The following is a 19785-nucleotide window of genomic DNA, read 5'->3' on the forward strand; positions in this document are numbered from 1 at the left end:
AAGTTAGAACCAAGGAGAAATTCTCAAAAATTTGAACTGACCCCATGTTTACGAGTCACTCTACGACTCGTAGAGCTTTTTATGACTCGTAAGAGTGAGTCCAAAGGGTCTATCAAGGAATAACCACAGGTGACACCCTACAACTCAATAGGATGAGTCGTAAGAGTGTCTACGATTCTCAAAACTAGTTGTTTTCAAATTTCAAAGACTCTACAATTTACAGGTTTCAAGACCTACAGGATGTGTCATGTTTATGACTCGTAGTCCTTTGGATAAGTCATAGACACGACTCATAAGAGAAGGTTTAGAGACCCTCAGGTCTGCAGGTTTCAAAACTTGCAGGCCGATTGTACATTATGACTCGTAGTCATAAAGACGAGTCATAGGATCAACTCATTTGAAAACTTTAGAAGCTTGGTTTTTCAGTGTTCCCAAGCCTACAAGACGAGTCATCTTAACGACTCGTTATTTCTTCAATGACTCATAGAAAGGGATTCGTAAGGTCAAGTTTCAGATTTAATGAAGGGAAATTATGTCATTTCCCAAGTTTGGTTCAATGAACCTAGACATAGTTATGTCTAATTTCAAGACTATATCTACCCAATACTTTGAAATTTTCCCCCTTCTAAATCATTCTTCTAAAATTTCCTAAGGCAAGAACTAAATTCTCTCAAGGATTCCTCTTCAAGTTTCAGGCTAGGGTTTTAGATTTCACCAAGGTTTCATCTTCAATTCTAAGTGATTTTAATCAAGGTATATGAGGATTGATATATGGGTTCCTTTCACCCATGGATTCCTAAAGTTTTCTCAAAGTTTCCTTCAATTTTCAATGGTTTATGAACCCTAGTTTTGACGAATTGCATTGGGCTGTTTCAATTTCATTTTGAATTTTATCAATGATTATTCTAAGCATTTCTCCACATGAATTGGATGATTTTAAGTTGAATTATGAATGTCAATGCATAAAGCTATTTTCAAGGTATGATTTTGAAGTTAAAACATGATTTTCATGAGTTGATTATGAGTTTAACGATGTTTAAAGAAAGTTTTCATGATATGATTTAATGATGAAGTTATGATGATGATATAGTTATGATCAAAGAGAGTTATTATGGTGTGATAAGTACAATTCTGACACAATCATGTCTAAAGATGGTGATAAGGACAATTCTCACCAAAGTTATGGATTCCTATGAATCACTAAAGTTAATGAGTTATTCCTAATATGTTTTAAAAGATGGACTGCTAGATAGTTACTATCTTTCCCAATTATGTTATGATCATATTTTTATGAGTTTCCATTAGGATATTGACTAAGCACCGAGAGGACTTCTAGGTGGGGTTCAATTCGGTATCATAATTGGTTATCCAAGGGAATCCTAGTAGCAACCTAAATTCCCAAACTATATTTCCCTCGTAGGATTGCCTTCATGTCCTAACTAGTGGATCCACATATAGCATAGTTGAGTTGAGTTGAGTACCATGAAAGAGTATACCCTGGAAATATAGCCTCCCCTTTCTCAATGAGGTTCCATCGGATTCCATGTTATAGCGCGTATGATCTAACATGTCGGTTAAAGGTCTTATCTCACACAAGTTGAAAGTTAAGCTATGAGTTTTATGATGAAGTTTTATGATATGCATTGACCATGAGTTTTCCTATGTTTTCAAATATTTTCAAGCTTTGCTCACGTTCATTATGATTGGACATGCATCTTATGCCATATTGTTCACGTTTCTTTACTTGTTCATGCATATACCAGATGCTTAGTACCATCTATGTAGTAATGCATATTTAACCTACATTGTCTCATAATGTAGGGGTGGACGTCGATCATCTGATTTCCTAGATAGAGTGCTTAGATATCATAGAGTTGGTGAGTACTCATTCCATCGAGGGAAAGACTTTCTTTTATATTATTTACATGACTTTTCCTATTGTTTCGGGTGAGCTAGGAGCTTATCTTAAGACCCCATCAAAGAGTAAAATAGAGGCATATTTTGACGATATTTTGATGTAGTCCATTCAGATGTCGATTTGAGTATTTATATCCCTTAGACCCATCCCCTTGAGTTGTTACGTCCTCTTATATTTCTATGTTTCCTCACCTTATGTATGCGATGTATGCTAAGATAGCTTGGTTGGGGTTCCTCGCATCTAGATCGCCGTGTCATGGCTTGGCCCTAGTTTTGGTCCTGACACATAGTTCAGTCTACTGTCCATAGATACCAGTCATGGATGGTGATTGAGAAAGTTGGGAAAAAGTTGGACTTCTATAGGAAACAAGGGTTTATGGGTCGTAGGAGTTTTTACGGCTCATAGTTAGGGATCATGAATCAACTTCTGAGATTTGTCATTTTCAACGGATGGTGAGTACAAGTCTTACTTTGGTTTACTGTCCGTAAATGGGCCTCGTACATTGAACTTCAAAGAACATGTATTTCAGTACTTTGACTCTATGAGAGGGTTGTATGGGCAGTACAAAATTCTAAAAGGAATTTTTCTACCTTAGGACCGTTATAGTTACGACTGTCATTCACCAGGGCTTTCCCATCGACCTAAAATTAGAATAAAATTCTATATTTGCATATCTCTAGAAGAACGTATATAAAAAAATCTTTAGTGAAAGTTAAGAACTCATTGAAATTAATCGATTCTATTATGAAACCTTTTTATTTTGTTGAACTTTCTAACTTTTTATTTTCTCAAATTCAAGTTGATTCTATTTCGACTCTTCCTTAGGGAAAGATGATCAAATAATTCCTAATGATGGTTTTTGCGGATTACATCATCTATATAATTAAAAAAAAAGAAACTCCAAATAGTTGAGATCTTTTTCTTAAATAATAAGACTAATAAGTTATTTATTTCATTGTTCCCAACATGCAAATATTTGCACTTATGGTATGTAAATATAACTCGTTGTTCAAACAACTATTTAGAGTTCCTAGAGCACCTCGTAAGATTTGTTGGAAAATCAGTTGTCAGACTTAATTAATCGCACTTTGCTGTTCAAACTAAATAGTTTCATTTTTGTAATTTTCTAATTTTTTCAAATTCTTATAAATTGAATTAATCAAATTCAATTTTTCTTGTTCCATATCAGAGTATCCATTCACTCAAAACTTCTCGGCATCGACTGAATTGAGTTGTCAACATGAAATCGTAAGAACTCAATGAAATTTTCATCTTTTTCTGTTTGATTCAAAGGGGAAGGAAGGGCCCGTTGAGTTCTTAAGAATCAAAATGTTGTTTTCATCTAAATGATAAAATGGATTTTTTCTTTTCAAAACCTCTATTTTTGTCATCATGTTTTTGAAAAATTCACTTCATTGAGTTAGTTAGACCACCTCCTTTTCTTATATGATAGTATCTATCAGTACTTTTAAAACTGGAAGAAAGAAGGAATCAGTCAATTTCTTGGCTGCTATCATATATTAGATAGCATGCAAATCCTTTCTCTACTAATCTAATGTAGAACCTTACTCTCTATATTACATTACTCTATTTATTTTTTTATTGTTTTCCTATTTCATCATAAATATTTTTATAAGAGAAGTTGATTGAAGAAGTTTTATTTCATTAATAAATTTTCCTCCATTTCATTGTTTTGTTTGTCCAACAATTAGTATATTATACGTAAAGTGGATGGGTGTAGGGTTTCTGATACATCTAAAAAAATTAAAATCAAGACTAAGAGTTTTTAACAAATAGGATAAAGAATCATTACTCTTTCATTTCGACACAAGAAAAAAGGATTTTAACCCTTTTCTTGTGTCGAAGACTAAGAAGACAAATAATCCCTCTTAGAATTTTTTCTTCCCCACAGTTATCCCCACCTTCCTTATGTCTAGTATTTAGACAGATTTGACTCTCTCTTTATTTAGAATAGAAAACTATTGATACGTCTTATAAAAGTAAAATCTGGCAATAGTGAATATTCAGGAGCTAAGACCATTCCAATTCCCCCTTTCTCCATGAATAAACTCTATCAGTAATTAAGATAAGTATGAAGATGAAAGTTTTTATAAATACAAATACACTCAATACATAAAAACTCATTGCTCATGGATAAAAAGAACTATTTTATGAGTCGTAGTTCATGTTCGTGGTTTGTTCTTTAGAGACATGGTAATTTAATTAATTTGGCATTCTACGAGTTAACAGTACGGTCCATATAGTGTTTTATGCATCATAAAAGACTTTCATAGTTCAAAAACTCAGGGAATTTACCCTACTTTCTACGAATGGACTCTATGACCGTCACGACCCAAGCCTAGGACCTAGAGGTGACCGGAGAATGAGACACCCAGAGGTGCCTCAATAATAAGTGAGGTTCTCATAGGTGATGACATTCAGTAATAAGTGAAAATGAAAGGGTTAATGGGACTAAGGGAAAACCACACTTGATAAGAGTCAATAGCAACATTGAATAACTTCTACTTGTCCAACAATACCTCTACATCTTTAGACTTGAAGGGGGTTAAGACGTGTCCCTATCTCACCCTCATAACAAAGAAAAAAGTACTAAAAGGAAATCCAAATGTTTATACAAATCATAAGCTAGAAAGAAATAGGGGTATTGTTCCTTGAACATGGGAACTCACCAAAATAGTAGTAGCCTTCAACGATCAAACTAGCCACGTAGAGATGAATGTGGAGCAACGCCGGTACGTACATGATGATATCATATAGGCAAAAGAGTATGTGTTAGTACTTTAAATGTACTAAGTATGTAGGCATGCATGAACATTTAGAAAATATTAGAACATTTACATCAGGAAACATAGTGCAATGCGTAAGTAATCAATCAAGTACATAGAATTTGAAACATTTCTGTTGTGGTAAGATGATCATAACCAATATTTAAGACCATGCGAGCTATTACATCGTATCCAACATAACCCCCTACATTGGTAGGGGAAGACTACTTGCCTGGTAGAACTCTATCAACTTTAATCATTTCTTTAACTTTAACTTGAAGGGCTATTTGTGGATCTACTAGCCTAAGCCTACAAGGGCTCCTATGTTGGCGCATAGTTAATGCAACATTAGAATTTACTTAAGGTCCCCTTTGGTTGAGTCCCCATCTACATGTTACATTCGGTGCTAGGTCAAATCCCACAGAATAACATTTAAATATCATAATAACATAAGCATTAATATAACTTTAGACATCAAATCATTATTCGGTAGAATAGCACATTAAAACCGTTCTTTGATTCAAATATGTGAGAATTGTCCATATCACATGAAGAATCCATTCTTTGGCTAAGAATCCCTTTCATCATCATTCAATCATTCTTTTATTTCATAAGATTTCCTTTTGATCATAAACGTTGCTTTCATAAACTTTCATTTTAGAGTCAAAGCATTCAATTCAACTTTATTTCAACCTAATGAAACTATGTGGGTTCATTTCATTCAACCTTCAAAATATATTTTAAACAATGCTAGCATGCATGAGAGTAGTGAAAATGCATCAATTAAAACATCTTAAAACAACCCACTTATACATCTTTAAAGCTACTTCCATGCCTTCATAATAGGACATTCCTTCATAATGAGACCTTGATAATTTATTCTTTTCATGAAATTGAGAGTCAATATATACCAACATAGGTAAATGAACTTCAAATAGATAATAATCTATGTATTTGGAATCATCATATAAAAACCCATAAGACTTCATCATTTAAAATTGAAATATTGAGTTTAGGAATCACTTGGGCTCTATGGTTTGAAGAAACCATGAATGAGAGACACATACCTTGGGGAATGAAACCCTTAATGCAAAACTTGAAAATAAATGGAGGCTTGATCTTCTTGGAGTGAAACCCTAGAACCTTTCTTGACGATGAATGAGACTTTAAGAGAACTTGGGAGGTTAGGGTTTGAGTTCTTAGAATGTAAGTGAGAGTGAATGAGTGTAGAAAGACTTAGGGTCTTTTAGATAGGTAAATTCTGCCTCCAAAATGACCTCACTTTGTGTTAAAACAAAAGAAAAGACCAAAATATCCCATCTAAAAATCTGGCCAGACTGACTTCTTGGGACCCTTCACTGTCCGTAGTGCTCACGACGGCCCATGGTGGAATCACGTTGTAAAGGGCTTGGGAAAAGTTTTTGGAAGTCAGCACGGTAAGTCTCTAAACCTTCTCCACGGATCCCTTCATGGTCTGTGGAGGGCATCACTGTCCATGAACTGTAACCGTGGTCCAAGATCTGCAGCAGCACTTGCAGGAATGACCTTAATCATGCATCACACCACAGTCCATGAAAAGCTCTACGGCCTTTGGTGGTCATCCGTGGTCTTTGCCTTGGGAAATTTCCGGGGACCTTAGGGGAGGGTTCACTATGGAGAGCACTACGGTCCATGATCACCACAGTCCGTGGTCCCTTCCTGCAGGTCTGAATCTTTAAATCTCTACCACGGTTGCTCACCACGGCCCGTGATGGCCTTCCATGGTCATCACTGGTGCCAGTTCCTGCACTTTTTATGAGATTTCATCCTTTATTTCCTTGGTTTAAGACTCTCTAAATTTCTAGGGTCTTACAATATCTCCCTCTTGGGAACATTCGTCCTTGAATAAGAATCATTACCATAGAAAAGGATGTGGCACGAGGTCTACCAACCCAACATGAATATAATGACACTTGAAATGCACAAAACATGAGATCTTTAAACTTAGCATAAAATATGATTTTAAAATTCAACTTCATGAACCTGCAGTGCATATAAGGGGTTAGTAAAACTGAAACATAGGAGTATTAAACATTTGAGCATGAATAACATAGTACCTTAGGCTTAAGTAGAACGAGAGATATGAGGGTATCGCTTCATCATATCCGCTTCCGACTTCCAAGTAGCACTTTCGACCTTTTGATTCCTCCAAAGGACTTTGACAGATACAACTTATTTGTTCCTCAATCTCTAAACTTGCCGGTCCAAAATCTCAACTAGGACCTCTCCATAGGTCAAGTTTTCTTCAACAATCAATACTTCTAGAGGCATAATGAAACTTGGATCACTCACTCATTTTCTCAACATTGACACATGGAAAACTGGATGAACCATGTCTATTTCTAAAGACGACTCCAACTCATAAGCTACCTTGCCAACACATTTCAAAATTCTATAAGGCCCTACATACCAAGGGCTCAATTTTCCTTTCTTACCAAATTGAACCACACTCTTCATGGGTGAAACCTTTAAATACACCCAATAATCCAAGTTAAATTCAAGATCCCTTCTTCTAGTATCAGAATATGACTTTTGACAACTTTGAGCTATCTTCAATCTTTCCCTAATGACTCCCACCTTATCTAAAATAACAAGCACTAAATTGGGGCCCAACAAGGTCATATATCCTACTCCAAACCTACCAATAAGAGACCTATATTGTCTCCCATACAAGGCCTCAAATGACGTCATCTCAATACTTGAGCGATATCTATTATTATAGGCAAACTCAATAAGCGGTAGATGATCATCCCAACTTCGTTTAAACTCTAACACACACGCCTTTAACATATTCTCTAGTGTTTGAATTGTCCTTTCGGCTTGGCCATCAGTTTGAGAGTGGAATGCGTCGCTTAACTTTACTTTAGTACCGAGACCCCTTTGAAATAATTTCCAAAAATAAGAAGTTAATTAAGTACCACGAGTCGAGATAATTGATAACGGCACACCATGCAACCTCACCAATTCACAAATATACAACTTAGCATAATCTTCGGCACTATAAGACGTCTTGACTGGTAGGAAGTGAATCGACTTAGTCATTCTATCAATAATTACCCAAATCGAATCATGACATTTCTGAGTATGAGGCAAACCCAATATAAAATCCATATTCACATCTTTCTACTTCCAAGTGGGTATTTTAATATTTTGTGCTAGGTCACCCAACCTTTGATGTTCAACCTTTATTTGTTGGCAATTTAGATATTCGGACATGAACCTTGCTATGTCCTTTTTCATGCTACCCAACCAATAAAGCTCTTTTTGGTTTGATACATTTTCATCGAATTGGGATGAATAGAGTATGAATAATTGTGAGTCTCCTTCAAAATTAAACTCCTTAGGCCATCCACATCCGGAAAACATAATTGGCCTAGACAGTGAAGTATCCCATCTTCCCCTTGTGTAAAGACCTCTACTTTGTTTTCTTTCACCAACTTCTTTAACTCTACAAAAGTCAGGTCAAGGTCTTAGTTTGACTTAACATCCACCATCAAAGATGATTCGGACCCATTATGAATGAACATACCACCATTATTAGAATCACTCAACTTCACCCCTAATCTAGCCAACCGATGAACATCTTTCACCAACTCTCTCTTCCCTTTTTCCACATGAGCCACTCTCCCCATAGATATTCTACTAAGTGCATCGACAACCACATTGGCTTTACCCGGATGATAATGCACACTCATGTCGTAGTCTTTGAGGGGTTATAGCCACCTTTTTTGCCTTAGATTAAGAATCTTTTGTTGGGTGAACACATATTGGAGACTTTTATAATCGGTAAACAAATCCACATGTACCCCATAGAGGTAATGCCAACAAATCTTCAAAGCAAATACAACGGCCGCCAACTCAAGATCATAGGTAGGGTAGTTATGCTCATGCACTTTCAATTTCCTAAAAGAATAGGCTATAACCTTGTCATTTTGGCATCAAGACACAACCCAAACCAATATTTGAAGTATCATAATAAACCACAAAACCTTCTAATCCCTCAGGTAGAGTCAAAATAGGAGCGGAGGTAAGTTGATCTTTCAAAGTTTAAAAACTCTTTTAACACTTATCCATCCATACAAACTTTGCCTTCTTTTGAGTCAACTTTGTCAAAGGTTATGAGATGTAAGAGAACCCTTCAATGAATCTTCTATATCACCCAGCTAGACCCAAGAAGCTCCTAATGTCCAAAGGAGACAATGGTCTAGGGTAATTCTTGACCACCTCTGTTTTCTTAGGATCAGCATTGATCCCATCAGCGGACACTATATGACCAAGAAAGGCCACCTCCTTCAATCAAAATTCACACTTACTAAATTTGGAAAATAATTGCCTTTCCCTCAAAGTTTGAAGCATAACCCTCAAGTGATTCTAATGCTCTTCCTCACCCCTAAAGTAAATCAAGATGTCATTAATGAAAACAACCACAAAAGTATTAAGATAGGGTTTGAACACCCTATTCATCAAGTCCATGAATACCGCAGGCGCATTCATCAACCCAAATGGCATCACTACAAACTCAAAGTGACCATACCTTATTCGAAATATCGTCTTGGGAATGTCACACTCCCTTACCGTTAGTTGATGATAGCCAGACCGAAGATCAATCTTAGAGAAATGACTTGCCTATTGCAATTGCTCAAATAAATCCTCTATCCTAGGGATTGGGTACTTTTTCTTAATGGTCACCTTTTTGAATTGTCGGTAGTCTATGCACATTCGAAGCGACCCATCCTTCTTTCTTACAAACAACACGGGAGCACCAGATAGTGAAATGCTTGGCCTTATGAACCCTTTTTCTAATAAGTCTTTTAATTATTCCTTCAACTCCTTCAATTCTGCCAGGGGCATTCAGTAAGGAGGAATGGAGATAGGTTAGGTATCAAAAAGAAGATCAATACCAAAATTCACTTCCTTTCGAGAGGGATATCGAGAAGGTCATCATGGAAGACATCAGAAAACTCATTGACTATAGGGACCAACTCAAGAGAAGGACTTTTGGAGTCGACATCCCTAAACCTCATAATGTGGTAAATGAAACCCTTAGAAATCAACTTTTGGGCCTTAAGACGATAAATGAACTTACCCTTCACTACTGAATCATGAACTTTCTATTCAAAAATAGACTCATTTGGGAATTGAAACTTGACTCGACGTGTCCTACAATATATGGAAACGTAAGATTCATGTAACCAATCCATCCCAGTATAAAATCAAAATCTACCATGTCTAGCTCAATAAGATCACAAGGAACAACTTTATGCAAGATAAATATGGGACAACCCTTATAGACTTTTTGAGCAACAACTGACTCACCAATGGTGGTATACATCAAATAAGGCTTTACTAATATTTCGGGTAACACATCAAACCTTTTAGCTAAGAATAGAGTAACAAACGACAAATTTGCGCCTGGACCTAACAATGCATACACATCAAAAACAAAGACCTTTAAAATATTGGTAACAACATTTGGTGCTTCCTCAACCTCTTGTCTCCCATGCAAAACATAAAATCGGTTGGTACGTATGCCACCTACTTCAGATTGTTGACCATGAACCATTTGACCTTGAGTCCTACCACCACCACCTCTACATTCTCAAGCATGATGACCCAGTTTACCACACTTGAAGCAAAAATTAAAGCTGGATAAACACTCCCCTTTGTGTGTCCTTCCACACTTCCTGCAAGTGGGAATAGTTTGAGCGTCAACATTCTCTCTTGGAACTATTGGATTTACACCCTTATCCTTGTTAAACCTTGTAGAAGGAGTATTGGTAGAACCTTTCCCCATGAATCGTTGCCCACCTTGTCCCTTGCCATTACTATCATAATCGGACCATTGAGGATTGAACCCTCCACCCTCAACTCTAGCCTTCTTGAACCCTCTTGACCTCTCCTTCAACGTCTTGTCCTCGATTTGCTCCATCGGGAGTTGTCCATCTCTTTGACTAGCATAGCCGTTTTGAACTCTTTGTATACCAAGATAAAAATATCGGAAATGAACTTCCTCATCCTTGCTTTTGGATAAAAAGAATGAAAGGAGCATACTTAGATAATTTAGTGAATTTGAGGGCATACTCTCGCACACCCATACTTCCTTGGTGAAGGTTAATGAACTCTTGGATCATTTCCTCCCATAGCTCCAATGGAAAGAAGTGGTCTAGGAAGGAACCCTTGAACTCTTCCCATTCTATCGGCCCCATATCTTTACCTCTCTCAACAAACTATTGCTCATAATAAACTTTTGCCACACCCTTTAGTTGATAGGCCACTAGCTTGGCCTTTTCATTTGGAGGCATACCCATAATGGCCACAATTTGATACACTTCATAGGGTCCTCATCAACTTTGGAACCATCAAACTTGGTCGGATTCATTCTCTTAAAGTACCGAATCATAGAAGATGGATTTTGCACTTGAGGAAGAGGAGAAACACCTTGATTTCCTTAGTTGGCTACCGCTTGAGCCAACAATGTGATGATATTATGAAATTCTGCATGTGTTACCTCTTTCTCATGACGGGGAGCATCGAGAACCAGAGGAGTTGGTCCTCGTCATCAACCCTTGCTCTTGGAGGTGCTCTTCCTCAAGGCATTTTCTAGAGAACACAAAATGGTTCGTTAGTTAGAGGAAGTCTTAGGACACTCTAGGGCAAGAAATGAATTTGAAAAAAGTGAAAACTTGTCCTAAACGTCCATAGTCTCCTATTTATAATTGTGGCGCATTTCATACCAAGTTTGTCACGACCCAAGACTAGGGCTTAAACGTGACAAGGTGAATAAGACAATCGAAGATGCCTCACCCAAGCCTCTTGTATTCATTTAGCTTCTGATAGGTAATAAAATTCAATAATAAGCAGAAATGAAAGGTGTAATGGGTCTAAGGGAAAACCACACTTGATAAGAGTCAATAGCAACATTGAACAACTTCTACTTGTTCAGCAATACCTCTACATCTTTAGACTTGGCAGGGGCTAAGACATGTCCCTAGCTCACCCTCATAATAAAGAAACAATTACTAAAAGGAAATCCAAATGTTTATACAAATCATAAGTTAGAGGGGAATAGGGGTATTGTTCTCGAAATATGGGAACTCACCAAAGTAGTAGTAGCCTTCAATGATCAAACTAGTTACATGGAGGTGAATGTGGAGGAAAGCCAGTCCCTACATGGTGATATCATGTTGGCAAAGGAGTATGTGTTAGTAATTTGAATGTACCAAGTATGTAGGCATGCATGAATATTTAGGAAATATTTGAACATTTACATAATGGGAAACATAGTGCAATGCGTGAGTAATCAATCAAGTACATAGCATTTGAAACATTCATTTTGTGGGAAGATGGTCGTAACCGATATTTAAGACCATGTGAGCTATTACATGGAATCCAACATAACCACCTACGTTGGCACGGAAAGACTACTTGCCGGGTAGAACTCTATCAACTTTAATTATATCTTTAACTTTAACTTTAAGGGCTATTTGTAGATCCACTAGCCTAAGCCTACAAAGGCTCCTATGTTGGCGCATAGTTAATGCAACATGAGACTTTACTTAAGGAACCTTTAAGGTCGAGTCCCCATCTACATGCTACATTCAGTGTTAGGTCAAATCCCACGGAATAACATCTAAATATGATAATAAAATAAGCATTAATATAAGTCTAGACATCTAATCATCATTTGGTAGAATAGCTCATTAAAACCTTTCTTTTATTCAAATATATGAGAATTGTCCTTATCACATAAAAAATCCATTCTTTGGCTAAGAAGCCCTTTCATCATCATTCAATGATTTTTTCATTTCGTAAGACTCCCTTTTGATTAAAAATATTACTTTCATAAACTTTAATTTAAATTTCAATTCAACTTCATTTCAACATAATGAAACTAGGTGGGTTCATTACATTGAACCTTCAAAATACATTTTAAACAATGCTAGCATGCATGAGAGTGTTATGTCGGAAAAGAAGGTTTAAAATTAATTTTAATTTTATAGAGAAAAAATCAATTTTAAAAAAGAAGAGTCGCCACTTAATTTTTAAAAAAAATTAAGAAAACTTAATTTAAAAGAGCCTAACAGATTTAAGTCTTAAAAATTCAGAGAAAAAGGTACGAGGTTCTTATTTCCACTTTGAGAAGGTACTAAGCATTCAAAGTAGATGCTAACATGCATTTATCCGATGATTTGGAAAATTATTTGACTAACTTTTAAAAATATTAATTCAAAAAGAAACGAAGACTTTAAAATTATTTTTTAGAAAAAATGATCAAGCTGAAACATTGAAAATAATATACATGTATATAAAAAAATAAAAGTTTATCAAACGACTAAGTAAAGATAGAAAATTATTTAAAGAGTAAATTAACATGAATTGATTTATCTTTACGGGGATCTAATTAAGTTAAAATAAATTAAAATTAATATCTAAGCAAGCATAAATAACATAAGTAAATAAATGATTACAACCTGAATCAATATAAATAAACAATAAATAACACATGAAAATATGGCCCGAAATTTAGTTTTTATACGCCTAGATTAAGCTGTTGGGCTATCTGCATTTTTGGCCTTAACACAATTCCATTGTATATCATAGCTTATTATATACACTGTATATTGGACTGTATACACACTATACACAGTGCATAAAACATTATTTCTATATATCAAACTGTATATACACAGTATACCACCTGTTTGTTCCCTGTATCTGTTGTATATCACCGCATATCAGACTATATATACACTGTATATTTGTGTATACAATATTGGTTTCTTGAATATTAGACTATATAGATACTATATATCAATGTATATGACACTATTTTCCACCCATATTTTGTGTATACAGCCCAATATCAATAGACAAACCATGAATATTAGCTTCCTTTTCATGTATCAACTTTCCAGCAATTTCAGCAAGATGATGGGAGACTCAAAACTCAACAATATGCAAGGATGGAGTGCAAAGATGAACTCGAATCGATATCACATGCACCTAAATAAAATTATTTTAAGCTAAACCAAGGAATATATCATGATATGATAAGGTATCAAATTGATGGGCATCCTAGAGGGGACTAACAACATATATTATATGTAGACAAAGAAAAGGAAAGAACAAATATATTCAAGTAACTAAAGACACGTAATTAATATATACTCTATACTAGCTCAAATTTTTTAAAAAAATTAAATCAATTAGGCCATGAAAGTTCTAACTAAATAACAACTTAAACATATTTTTATTATCTAAATCATGTAAAAAGAAGAAATTGAAAACATGAAAATCTATATTGTCAAAAAAAACTACTTGGAAAAATAAAATAATGAACAAAACTAAGTGCTTTTATTAAATAATTCTAACACATGCTAGCTAATTAATCCTAATAAATGCTAACTATAAGAAATTTCTATCATTAATCTAACTATTTTTAATACATACTAAAAAAAGAATACGAATCAACTAAATATAAAATATGAAATAATTAAATAAACTACAGTTGAGAAAATATTTTACCTCTTTTCGGACAGCGAGACTGAAGACTATGAGTGGAAGACGACTTCACCAACACTCAAGAGCTTGATGGAACTCCAATCTGCAAAAAGTTTTTGAAAATTTAGACTCGAACCTTCATGGGTTCGGCGTTATAAGAACTCCGTTCTTAGCCTAAATTTTGACTTCAATCTCCTACTTTTCTCAAAGAAAAGGCGGAACCCATTGGTGGCCCCCTAAAGTTGGCAACAACTTTCACTTAGATACCTCAACTAAGCTTTGTTCATTTTAGACACCTCTAGTAAGGTTCTGATGTGTCATTTTGATACTTTGTGCTAACTTGGCATATTGTGTGTGCTGCACCCATTTTGAGCGCGTGAAGACCACTTTTTTTTAAAAAAAGTATTTTTTAATATTTTTTCTTGTTCTTCTTCTTCTCCATTTTCTAGATGTAGTTCTTATTTTCCTTCTATTGTTAATTAGTAATTGATTTTTTAAAAGTAAAGTAGAAAAAATTATATCTTTATAAAATAAAATTTTCAAAATAGTTTCTTTTGATAGTGTTTCTTGAGAAGACAATATGGTGGGGAAGGAGTTGGGATTGGGGTGGGTGGAGGTGGAGAAGACGACAACGACTGGGTGGAGTTGGTGAAGAAGACAACTAGGTGGGGGTGGGTTTTTTTTCTTTCGAAAATCACTTTTTTTAGAAGACGAATTTTTTTATTTTTTTAATTATTATTTGGGTAAAAATGACATATATCATCAAGTTAATGACCCCTTTTTCCTACTCAAAAGTCATTATTTTAAAATTATTTTTGATATATATGTCACGTGTCTTCATTTAATTAGTTACTTTGACACATCATCGGCAAGTGTATTACACACACTTTAGATATTTGGGTGATTGTAAAAAAAGTGTCAAAATGACACATTGGAACCTTACTTGAGGAGTCTAAAATGAACAAAGCTTAGTTGAGGTATCTAAGTGAAAGTTGATGCCAACTTTAGGGGGGCACCGATGGGTTCCGCCCAAAGAAAAATATAGATTGAAAGCTAGAATTATTTCACAAATTTTAGCCTGGGCACAAGAGTCCAAAATCCTAGCGAAATTAAGAAAATTTCTAATTTTGGGGTGGATGAAAAATATCCCACTTCTTTCTACTTTCTTAATGAGAATATAAGCCTTTATATAGGCTCCAAAAAACCCCAAATACTTCATGAATTTTTGATGCGGGAGAATGAGATTTTTTTCTTATTGAGAAAAAACTAAAAATTTTAAAAATACAAACTATAATTAAACTAACCTAACTAACATTATATTTAGTAAAAAATAAAATCTTCTGAGATGATTTTTGAATAACTATATAAATAGTAATCAAAGATATAGTTATATAGAAATATGTAAATAATAATCAAATTTATAAAAAGATAAAAATAATTAAGAATAACATGAAAATATCTTTGTTTTTATAAAAACTAATTATTTAAAAAAATGTTTGAAATTTTAAAAAACTCGATAGCTAATTTGCGTTGTGGAGGGTCAAAATTTGGTGTAATTATGCAAATGTCATCCTCTTGGATGATTTGAATGATGCACGACCCTCTTGACAATGCAATGTAATGAAATGACTCTCTCGACAAATAAATATACAAATGTCATCCTCTTGGATGATTTGAATGGTGCATGACCCTTTTGGCAATGCAATGTAATAAACTGGACCTCTCAGCAATGCAATGTAATGAAATGACACTATCGGCAAATAAATATGTAAATATCATCCCGTTGGATGATTCAAATGATGCATGACCCTCTTGATAATGCAATGAAAATGAAATGGCCCTCTTGACATATGAATATGCAATGTCATCCTCTTGGATGATTTGAATGATACATGACCCTCTTGGTAATGCAATGAAAATGTGGCCATCTTGGCAAATAAAAATGCAAATGTCATCCTCTTGGATGAGTTGAATGATTGTCCACTGTAATAAGGTAGATGACTCGATGTTTGTCCACTATAACGAGGTGGATGGAATAAGGTAGATGGCTCGATGTTTGTCTACTGTAATGAGGTAGATGGCTCGATGATTGTGAAAGTATCGTCCTCTCGATGCTTTCACATATTCCTTCATTTTTTCTCTTGAACAATTTGTGTTCATTGGGACTCATGTCTTTGATGGAAGTTTATATGAGGCATCGGTGACTCGCATCTTGAATTTGTGTTTGCTCCATTCTAGCAATGTTAGAGTTCATTTAAAGTGGACTTCGAACTTCTGACAATTCTTGATGGAATTTTTGAGATCTTCCTCAGAAATTCTGTCCCAGTTATCTCTTGACAAATCTCGAGCTGCCGAAAAAAGAATTTTGACATTCTTGTGGAATTTTTGAGATCTTCTCAAAAATTCTGCCCCAGTTGCATATACTAACATGATCTCCAATCTTTGACTTGCTGGAGATAATATCTTCTTGTGAATTTTTGAGATCTTTTCAAAAATTCTCTCAGTTTCCATTGTAAGGGAGAAATGAAAATCTTACGGGGAACATGACCGAACCATTGTGGCGCCTACATATCCTATTGGTGCAGGAATTCGGTCAAATATAGTTTCAATCCTGTGTATGATGAATACTACAAAATATGAGACAAGACCATCAGTAGAAACATGTATAATATGAGTATAATGAAATGGAAAAATGTATTCCTTGTAATAATTTTAGCTTAAAAATGCGAGATGTGCCACCCTTTTGATATGGACGATCCAATGAAGGAAAATAGGCATCTCACATTGATGGAATTAGCCTAATGTCACATTATATAGAGCAAACCATTCAATTTCAAAGGAAAAATGTAATTTTAAAAGGAAATGATCCCGAAGTTTCTTTAGAATGTATTAAAAAATATTAGTGATTGTGTAGTTTTTAATGTAAGGAGATAGTCAAATCTTGACTATAATTGGTACCAACAGTTAGGATTGCATAAAAATATTTCTCATTTTCTTTCTCATAACTGAGATTGTCTTCGAGGTAATTTCTAAAGCTTCAAGGAGTACCTCAAACATACTTAAGTGTCTACAAGATGTTTTCATCTTGCTTCAAACAAACGTTTAGAATTATACCATTCCTCATAAGTCAAGTGATCTCACAATAAAGAAAGTCCTATTTTGCACATATATGAAGTGTTTGATTTGAGGGCATTTTTCAAATTGCACTCATACTCTCAAGAATGTTCAACGCATGCAACTGTGATACCATATGATGGGCCTGCGTGTAAGTCTCCACTAATGTGAGACTATTTAAAATGAGATCATGTAGGGCTTGTTATTTGCTTGTAAAGTGGGCTTAAGAACAGGTATGATATTTATTTGGGATAAAAGTGACTTAATCTCTCCTTGAGCGTTACACTGAATTTATGCTTTGGCGACCGATCCTCTTTGTTATCTCCTTCTTAGATTTTGACTTCTTTTAGAGTCTTTATTTTTGGAGTTTTTTCTCTTTTCACCCCTTCCTTTTGAATTTTCTCCTCTTTTGTTAGAGTATTTTCTTTTTTTGTCATCGACATTGTAGGAGTATTTTTTAAATCTCTTTCAACCCCATTTTTTGGAAGTTGTCTTTGCTTTCTTGACTTTGGAGACTTTACATATTTTTTCTTTGGCAATTTCAAATTAGATATTCTTCCATAATTTACACGTCTTCAGTGCGCTCAAGAAGGTTGGTCCAACAGAGGGATAGTGCATGTAAGCACTCAAAAGGGAAAGGGCTAAGATCTGGTTGTCTAAAAAAGACTTTAGGCTCAAAATGAAGAAAACTAGGGATTAATAAGATTTGGTAGGCTTTGAAAGGAACAATCGGGTCAAAAAAGGCCTACAATCCTTTCTCAAACCAAACATTACAACAGTGCGATGCAATTGAAATTTAATCTAAAGCTCAGGATTTCACCTCAACAAACATTCAGACCAAGTTCTAGATCAACAGTGCGATACAATTGAAATTTAATCTAAAGCTCACCACACAATGCACATGAAGCCATGATGTTGGTTTTATTCTTACCTTGAATGCCTGCAAGAAAATTTTCAAGCATCACAAAAGTACAAATAAAAGATACCAACAGAAGCTATGGTCTACCACAAAGCCAATCCTTTTCATCATATCGAATATTTTGCATGCTTCTAACTGTATTCGTCCCAATCAAGAAGATATAATTCTTAAAATATGTACACAATTTATTATTTTATTTTTTATTTTTTATTTTTTTTGTAGAAAAAGAAATACCGAACCCAAGATGGGCTGCCTACGTATCTCACTGACATGAGAATGAGATGTGCGTAGTTCTTGCAGATATGATATATAAAATAATTTAAAAACTTAGACAAACTCAGAGTGATGTCTCGTAAGTCTATTGCTCGTTGACATCTTCAGTTGGGGAGTGTCTTTTGCCTATTTTTACCAATATATTTCCTGTCCTCTCAACCATCGGTGAAGACACCTATCATTGTATTGTTTTTCAAATATTCCTCAGAGATTATACATTGGCGTGTTTTTCCAATTTTCTGCAAGAATCACTTGTTGTTGTGTTCTTTTTGGGGATTGTCTCTTATAATTTAAATTCTTCCAACTATTCACAGTAACCATACATTGTTACAACCATCCCTGGCTATTGTCGAGGATGGTTTTTCTGCAAAGATATGAGAAAAGAGTTAAAGTGGGGCCATTATAAAAAAAATAAGTAACAAAATATAGGAGTAAGACTTCATAGTCAAAGACTTCCCCGATTTATATTTCAGGCTATGTATTGGTGTCTTATGAAATTTAAGGTCATCGTTATTTTCCATGAACTCTTTTTCCCTGCAAGATCAATAAGAGAAAGGGTTATGATTTTTCTTAAATTAAAGAATTGAAAGAGATTAGGGTTAAAGTTTGTGGTTGAATATTACCGCTGATTTGGGATTACCGTGATTCCCTCTCTTGAAATAATGTTGTCTCTCCTGCGTACCAAGAAAACTTCTTAGTTAGGGAGAGGGTGTTGACCCCTCAAAATTGAGATCCAATCATTTATCGCATGATGTCCTTTGATAACAGCCCTACAAAGGAAAAAAGAATCAACTTTGTTGAACCGTCGATCTTTTAGAAGTAAGCAAGTTTGATTTCCGATACAAATCAGTCTCTCCCTGAAAAAGAAGAATAACTAAAAAACCAAAGTATTAGTCCATGTTTCTAATAATTAATGCAAAATATCACACAAAGAACTAAACATATAAATGTTTCTTTGTTTCAAGACTAACTAATCTCAGGGCGAAGAATGACTAGATGGACAGAAATTAGCCCACTTAATTTTGCAATTCATGTGTGAGCAAGGTTGACTTGCGTTGAATCAAGGATTTCTTGCGCTTCATGCAAATGAAGCTTTCAATTTCTTTCTAATAATTAGGAAAAACTATAAACTTCAAAGATACGGACCGAGCCTTGAAAGGTTGCCTACATATATCACAAAAGAGAATTTATGTTCTACGTAATTCGACTAGCTTGAATCACTTTCCAAAAAAAAG

The sequence above is a fragment of the Solanum dulcamara genome, chromosome 9, assembly GCF_947179165.1.
Source record: "Solanum dulcamara chromosome 9, daSolDulc1.2, whole genome shotgun sequence".
Lineage (NCBI taxonomy): Eukaryota > Viridiplantae > Streptophyta > Magnoliopsida > Solanales > Solanaceae > Solanum > Solanum dulcamara.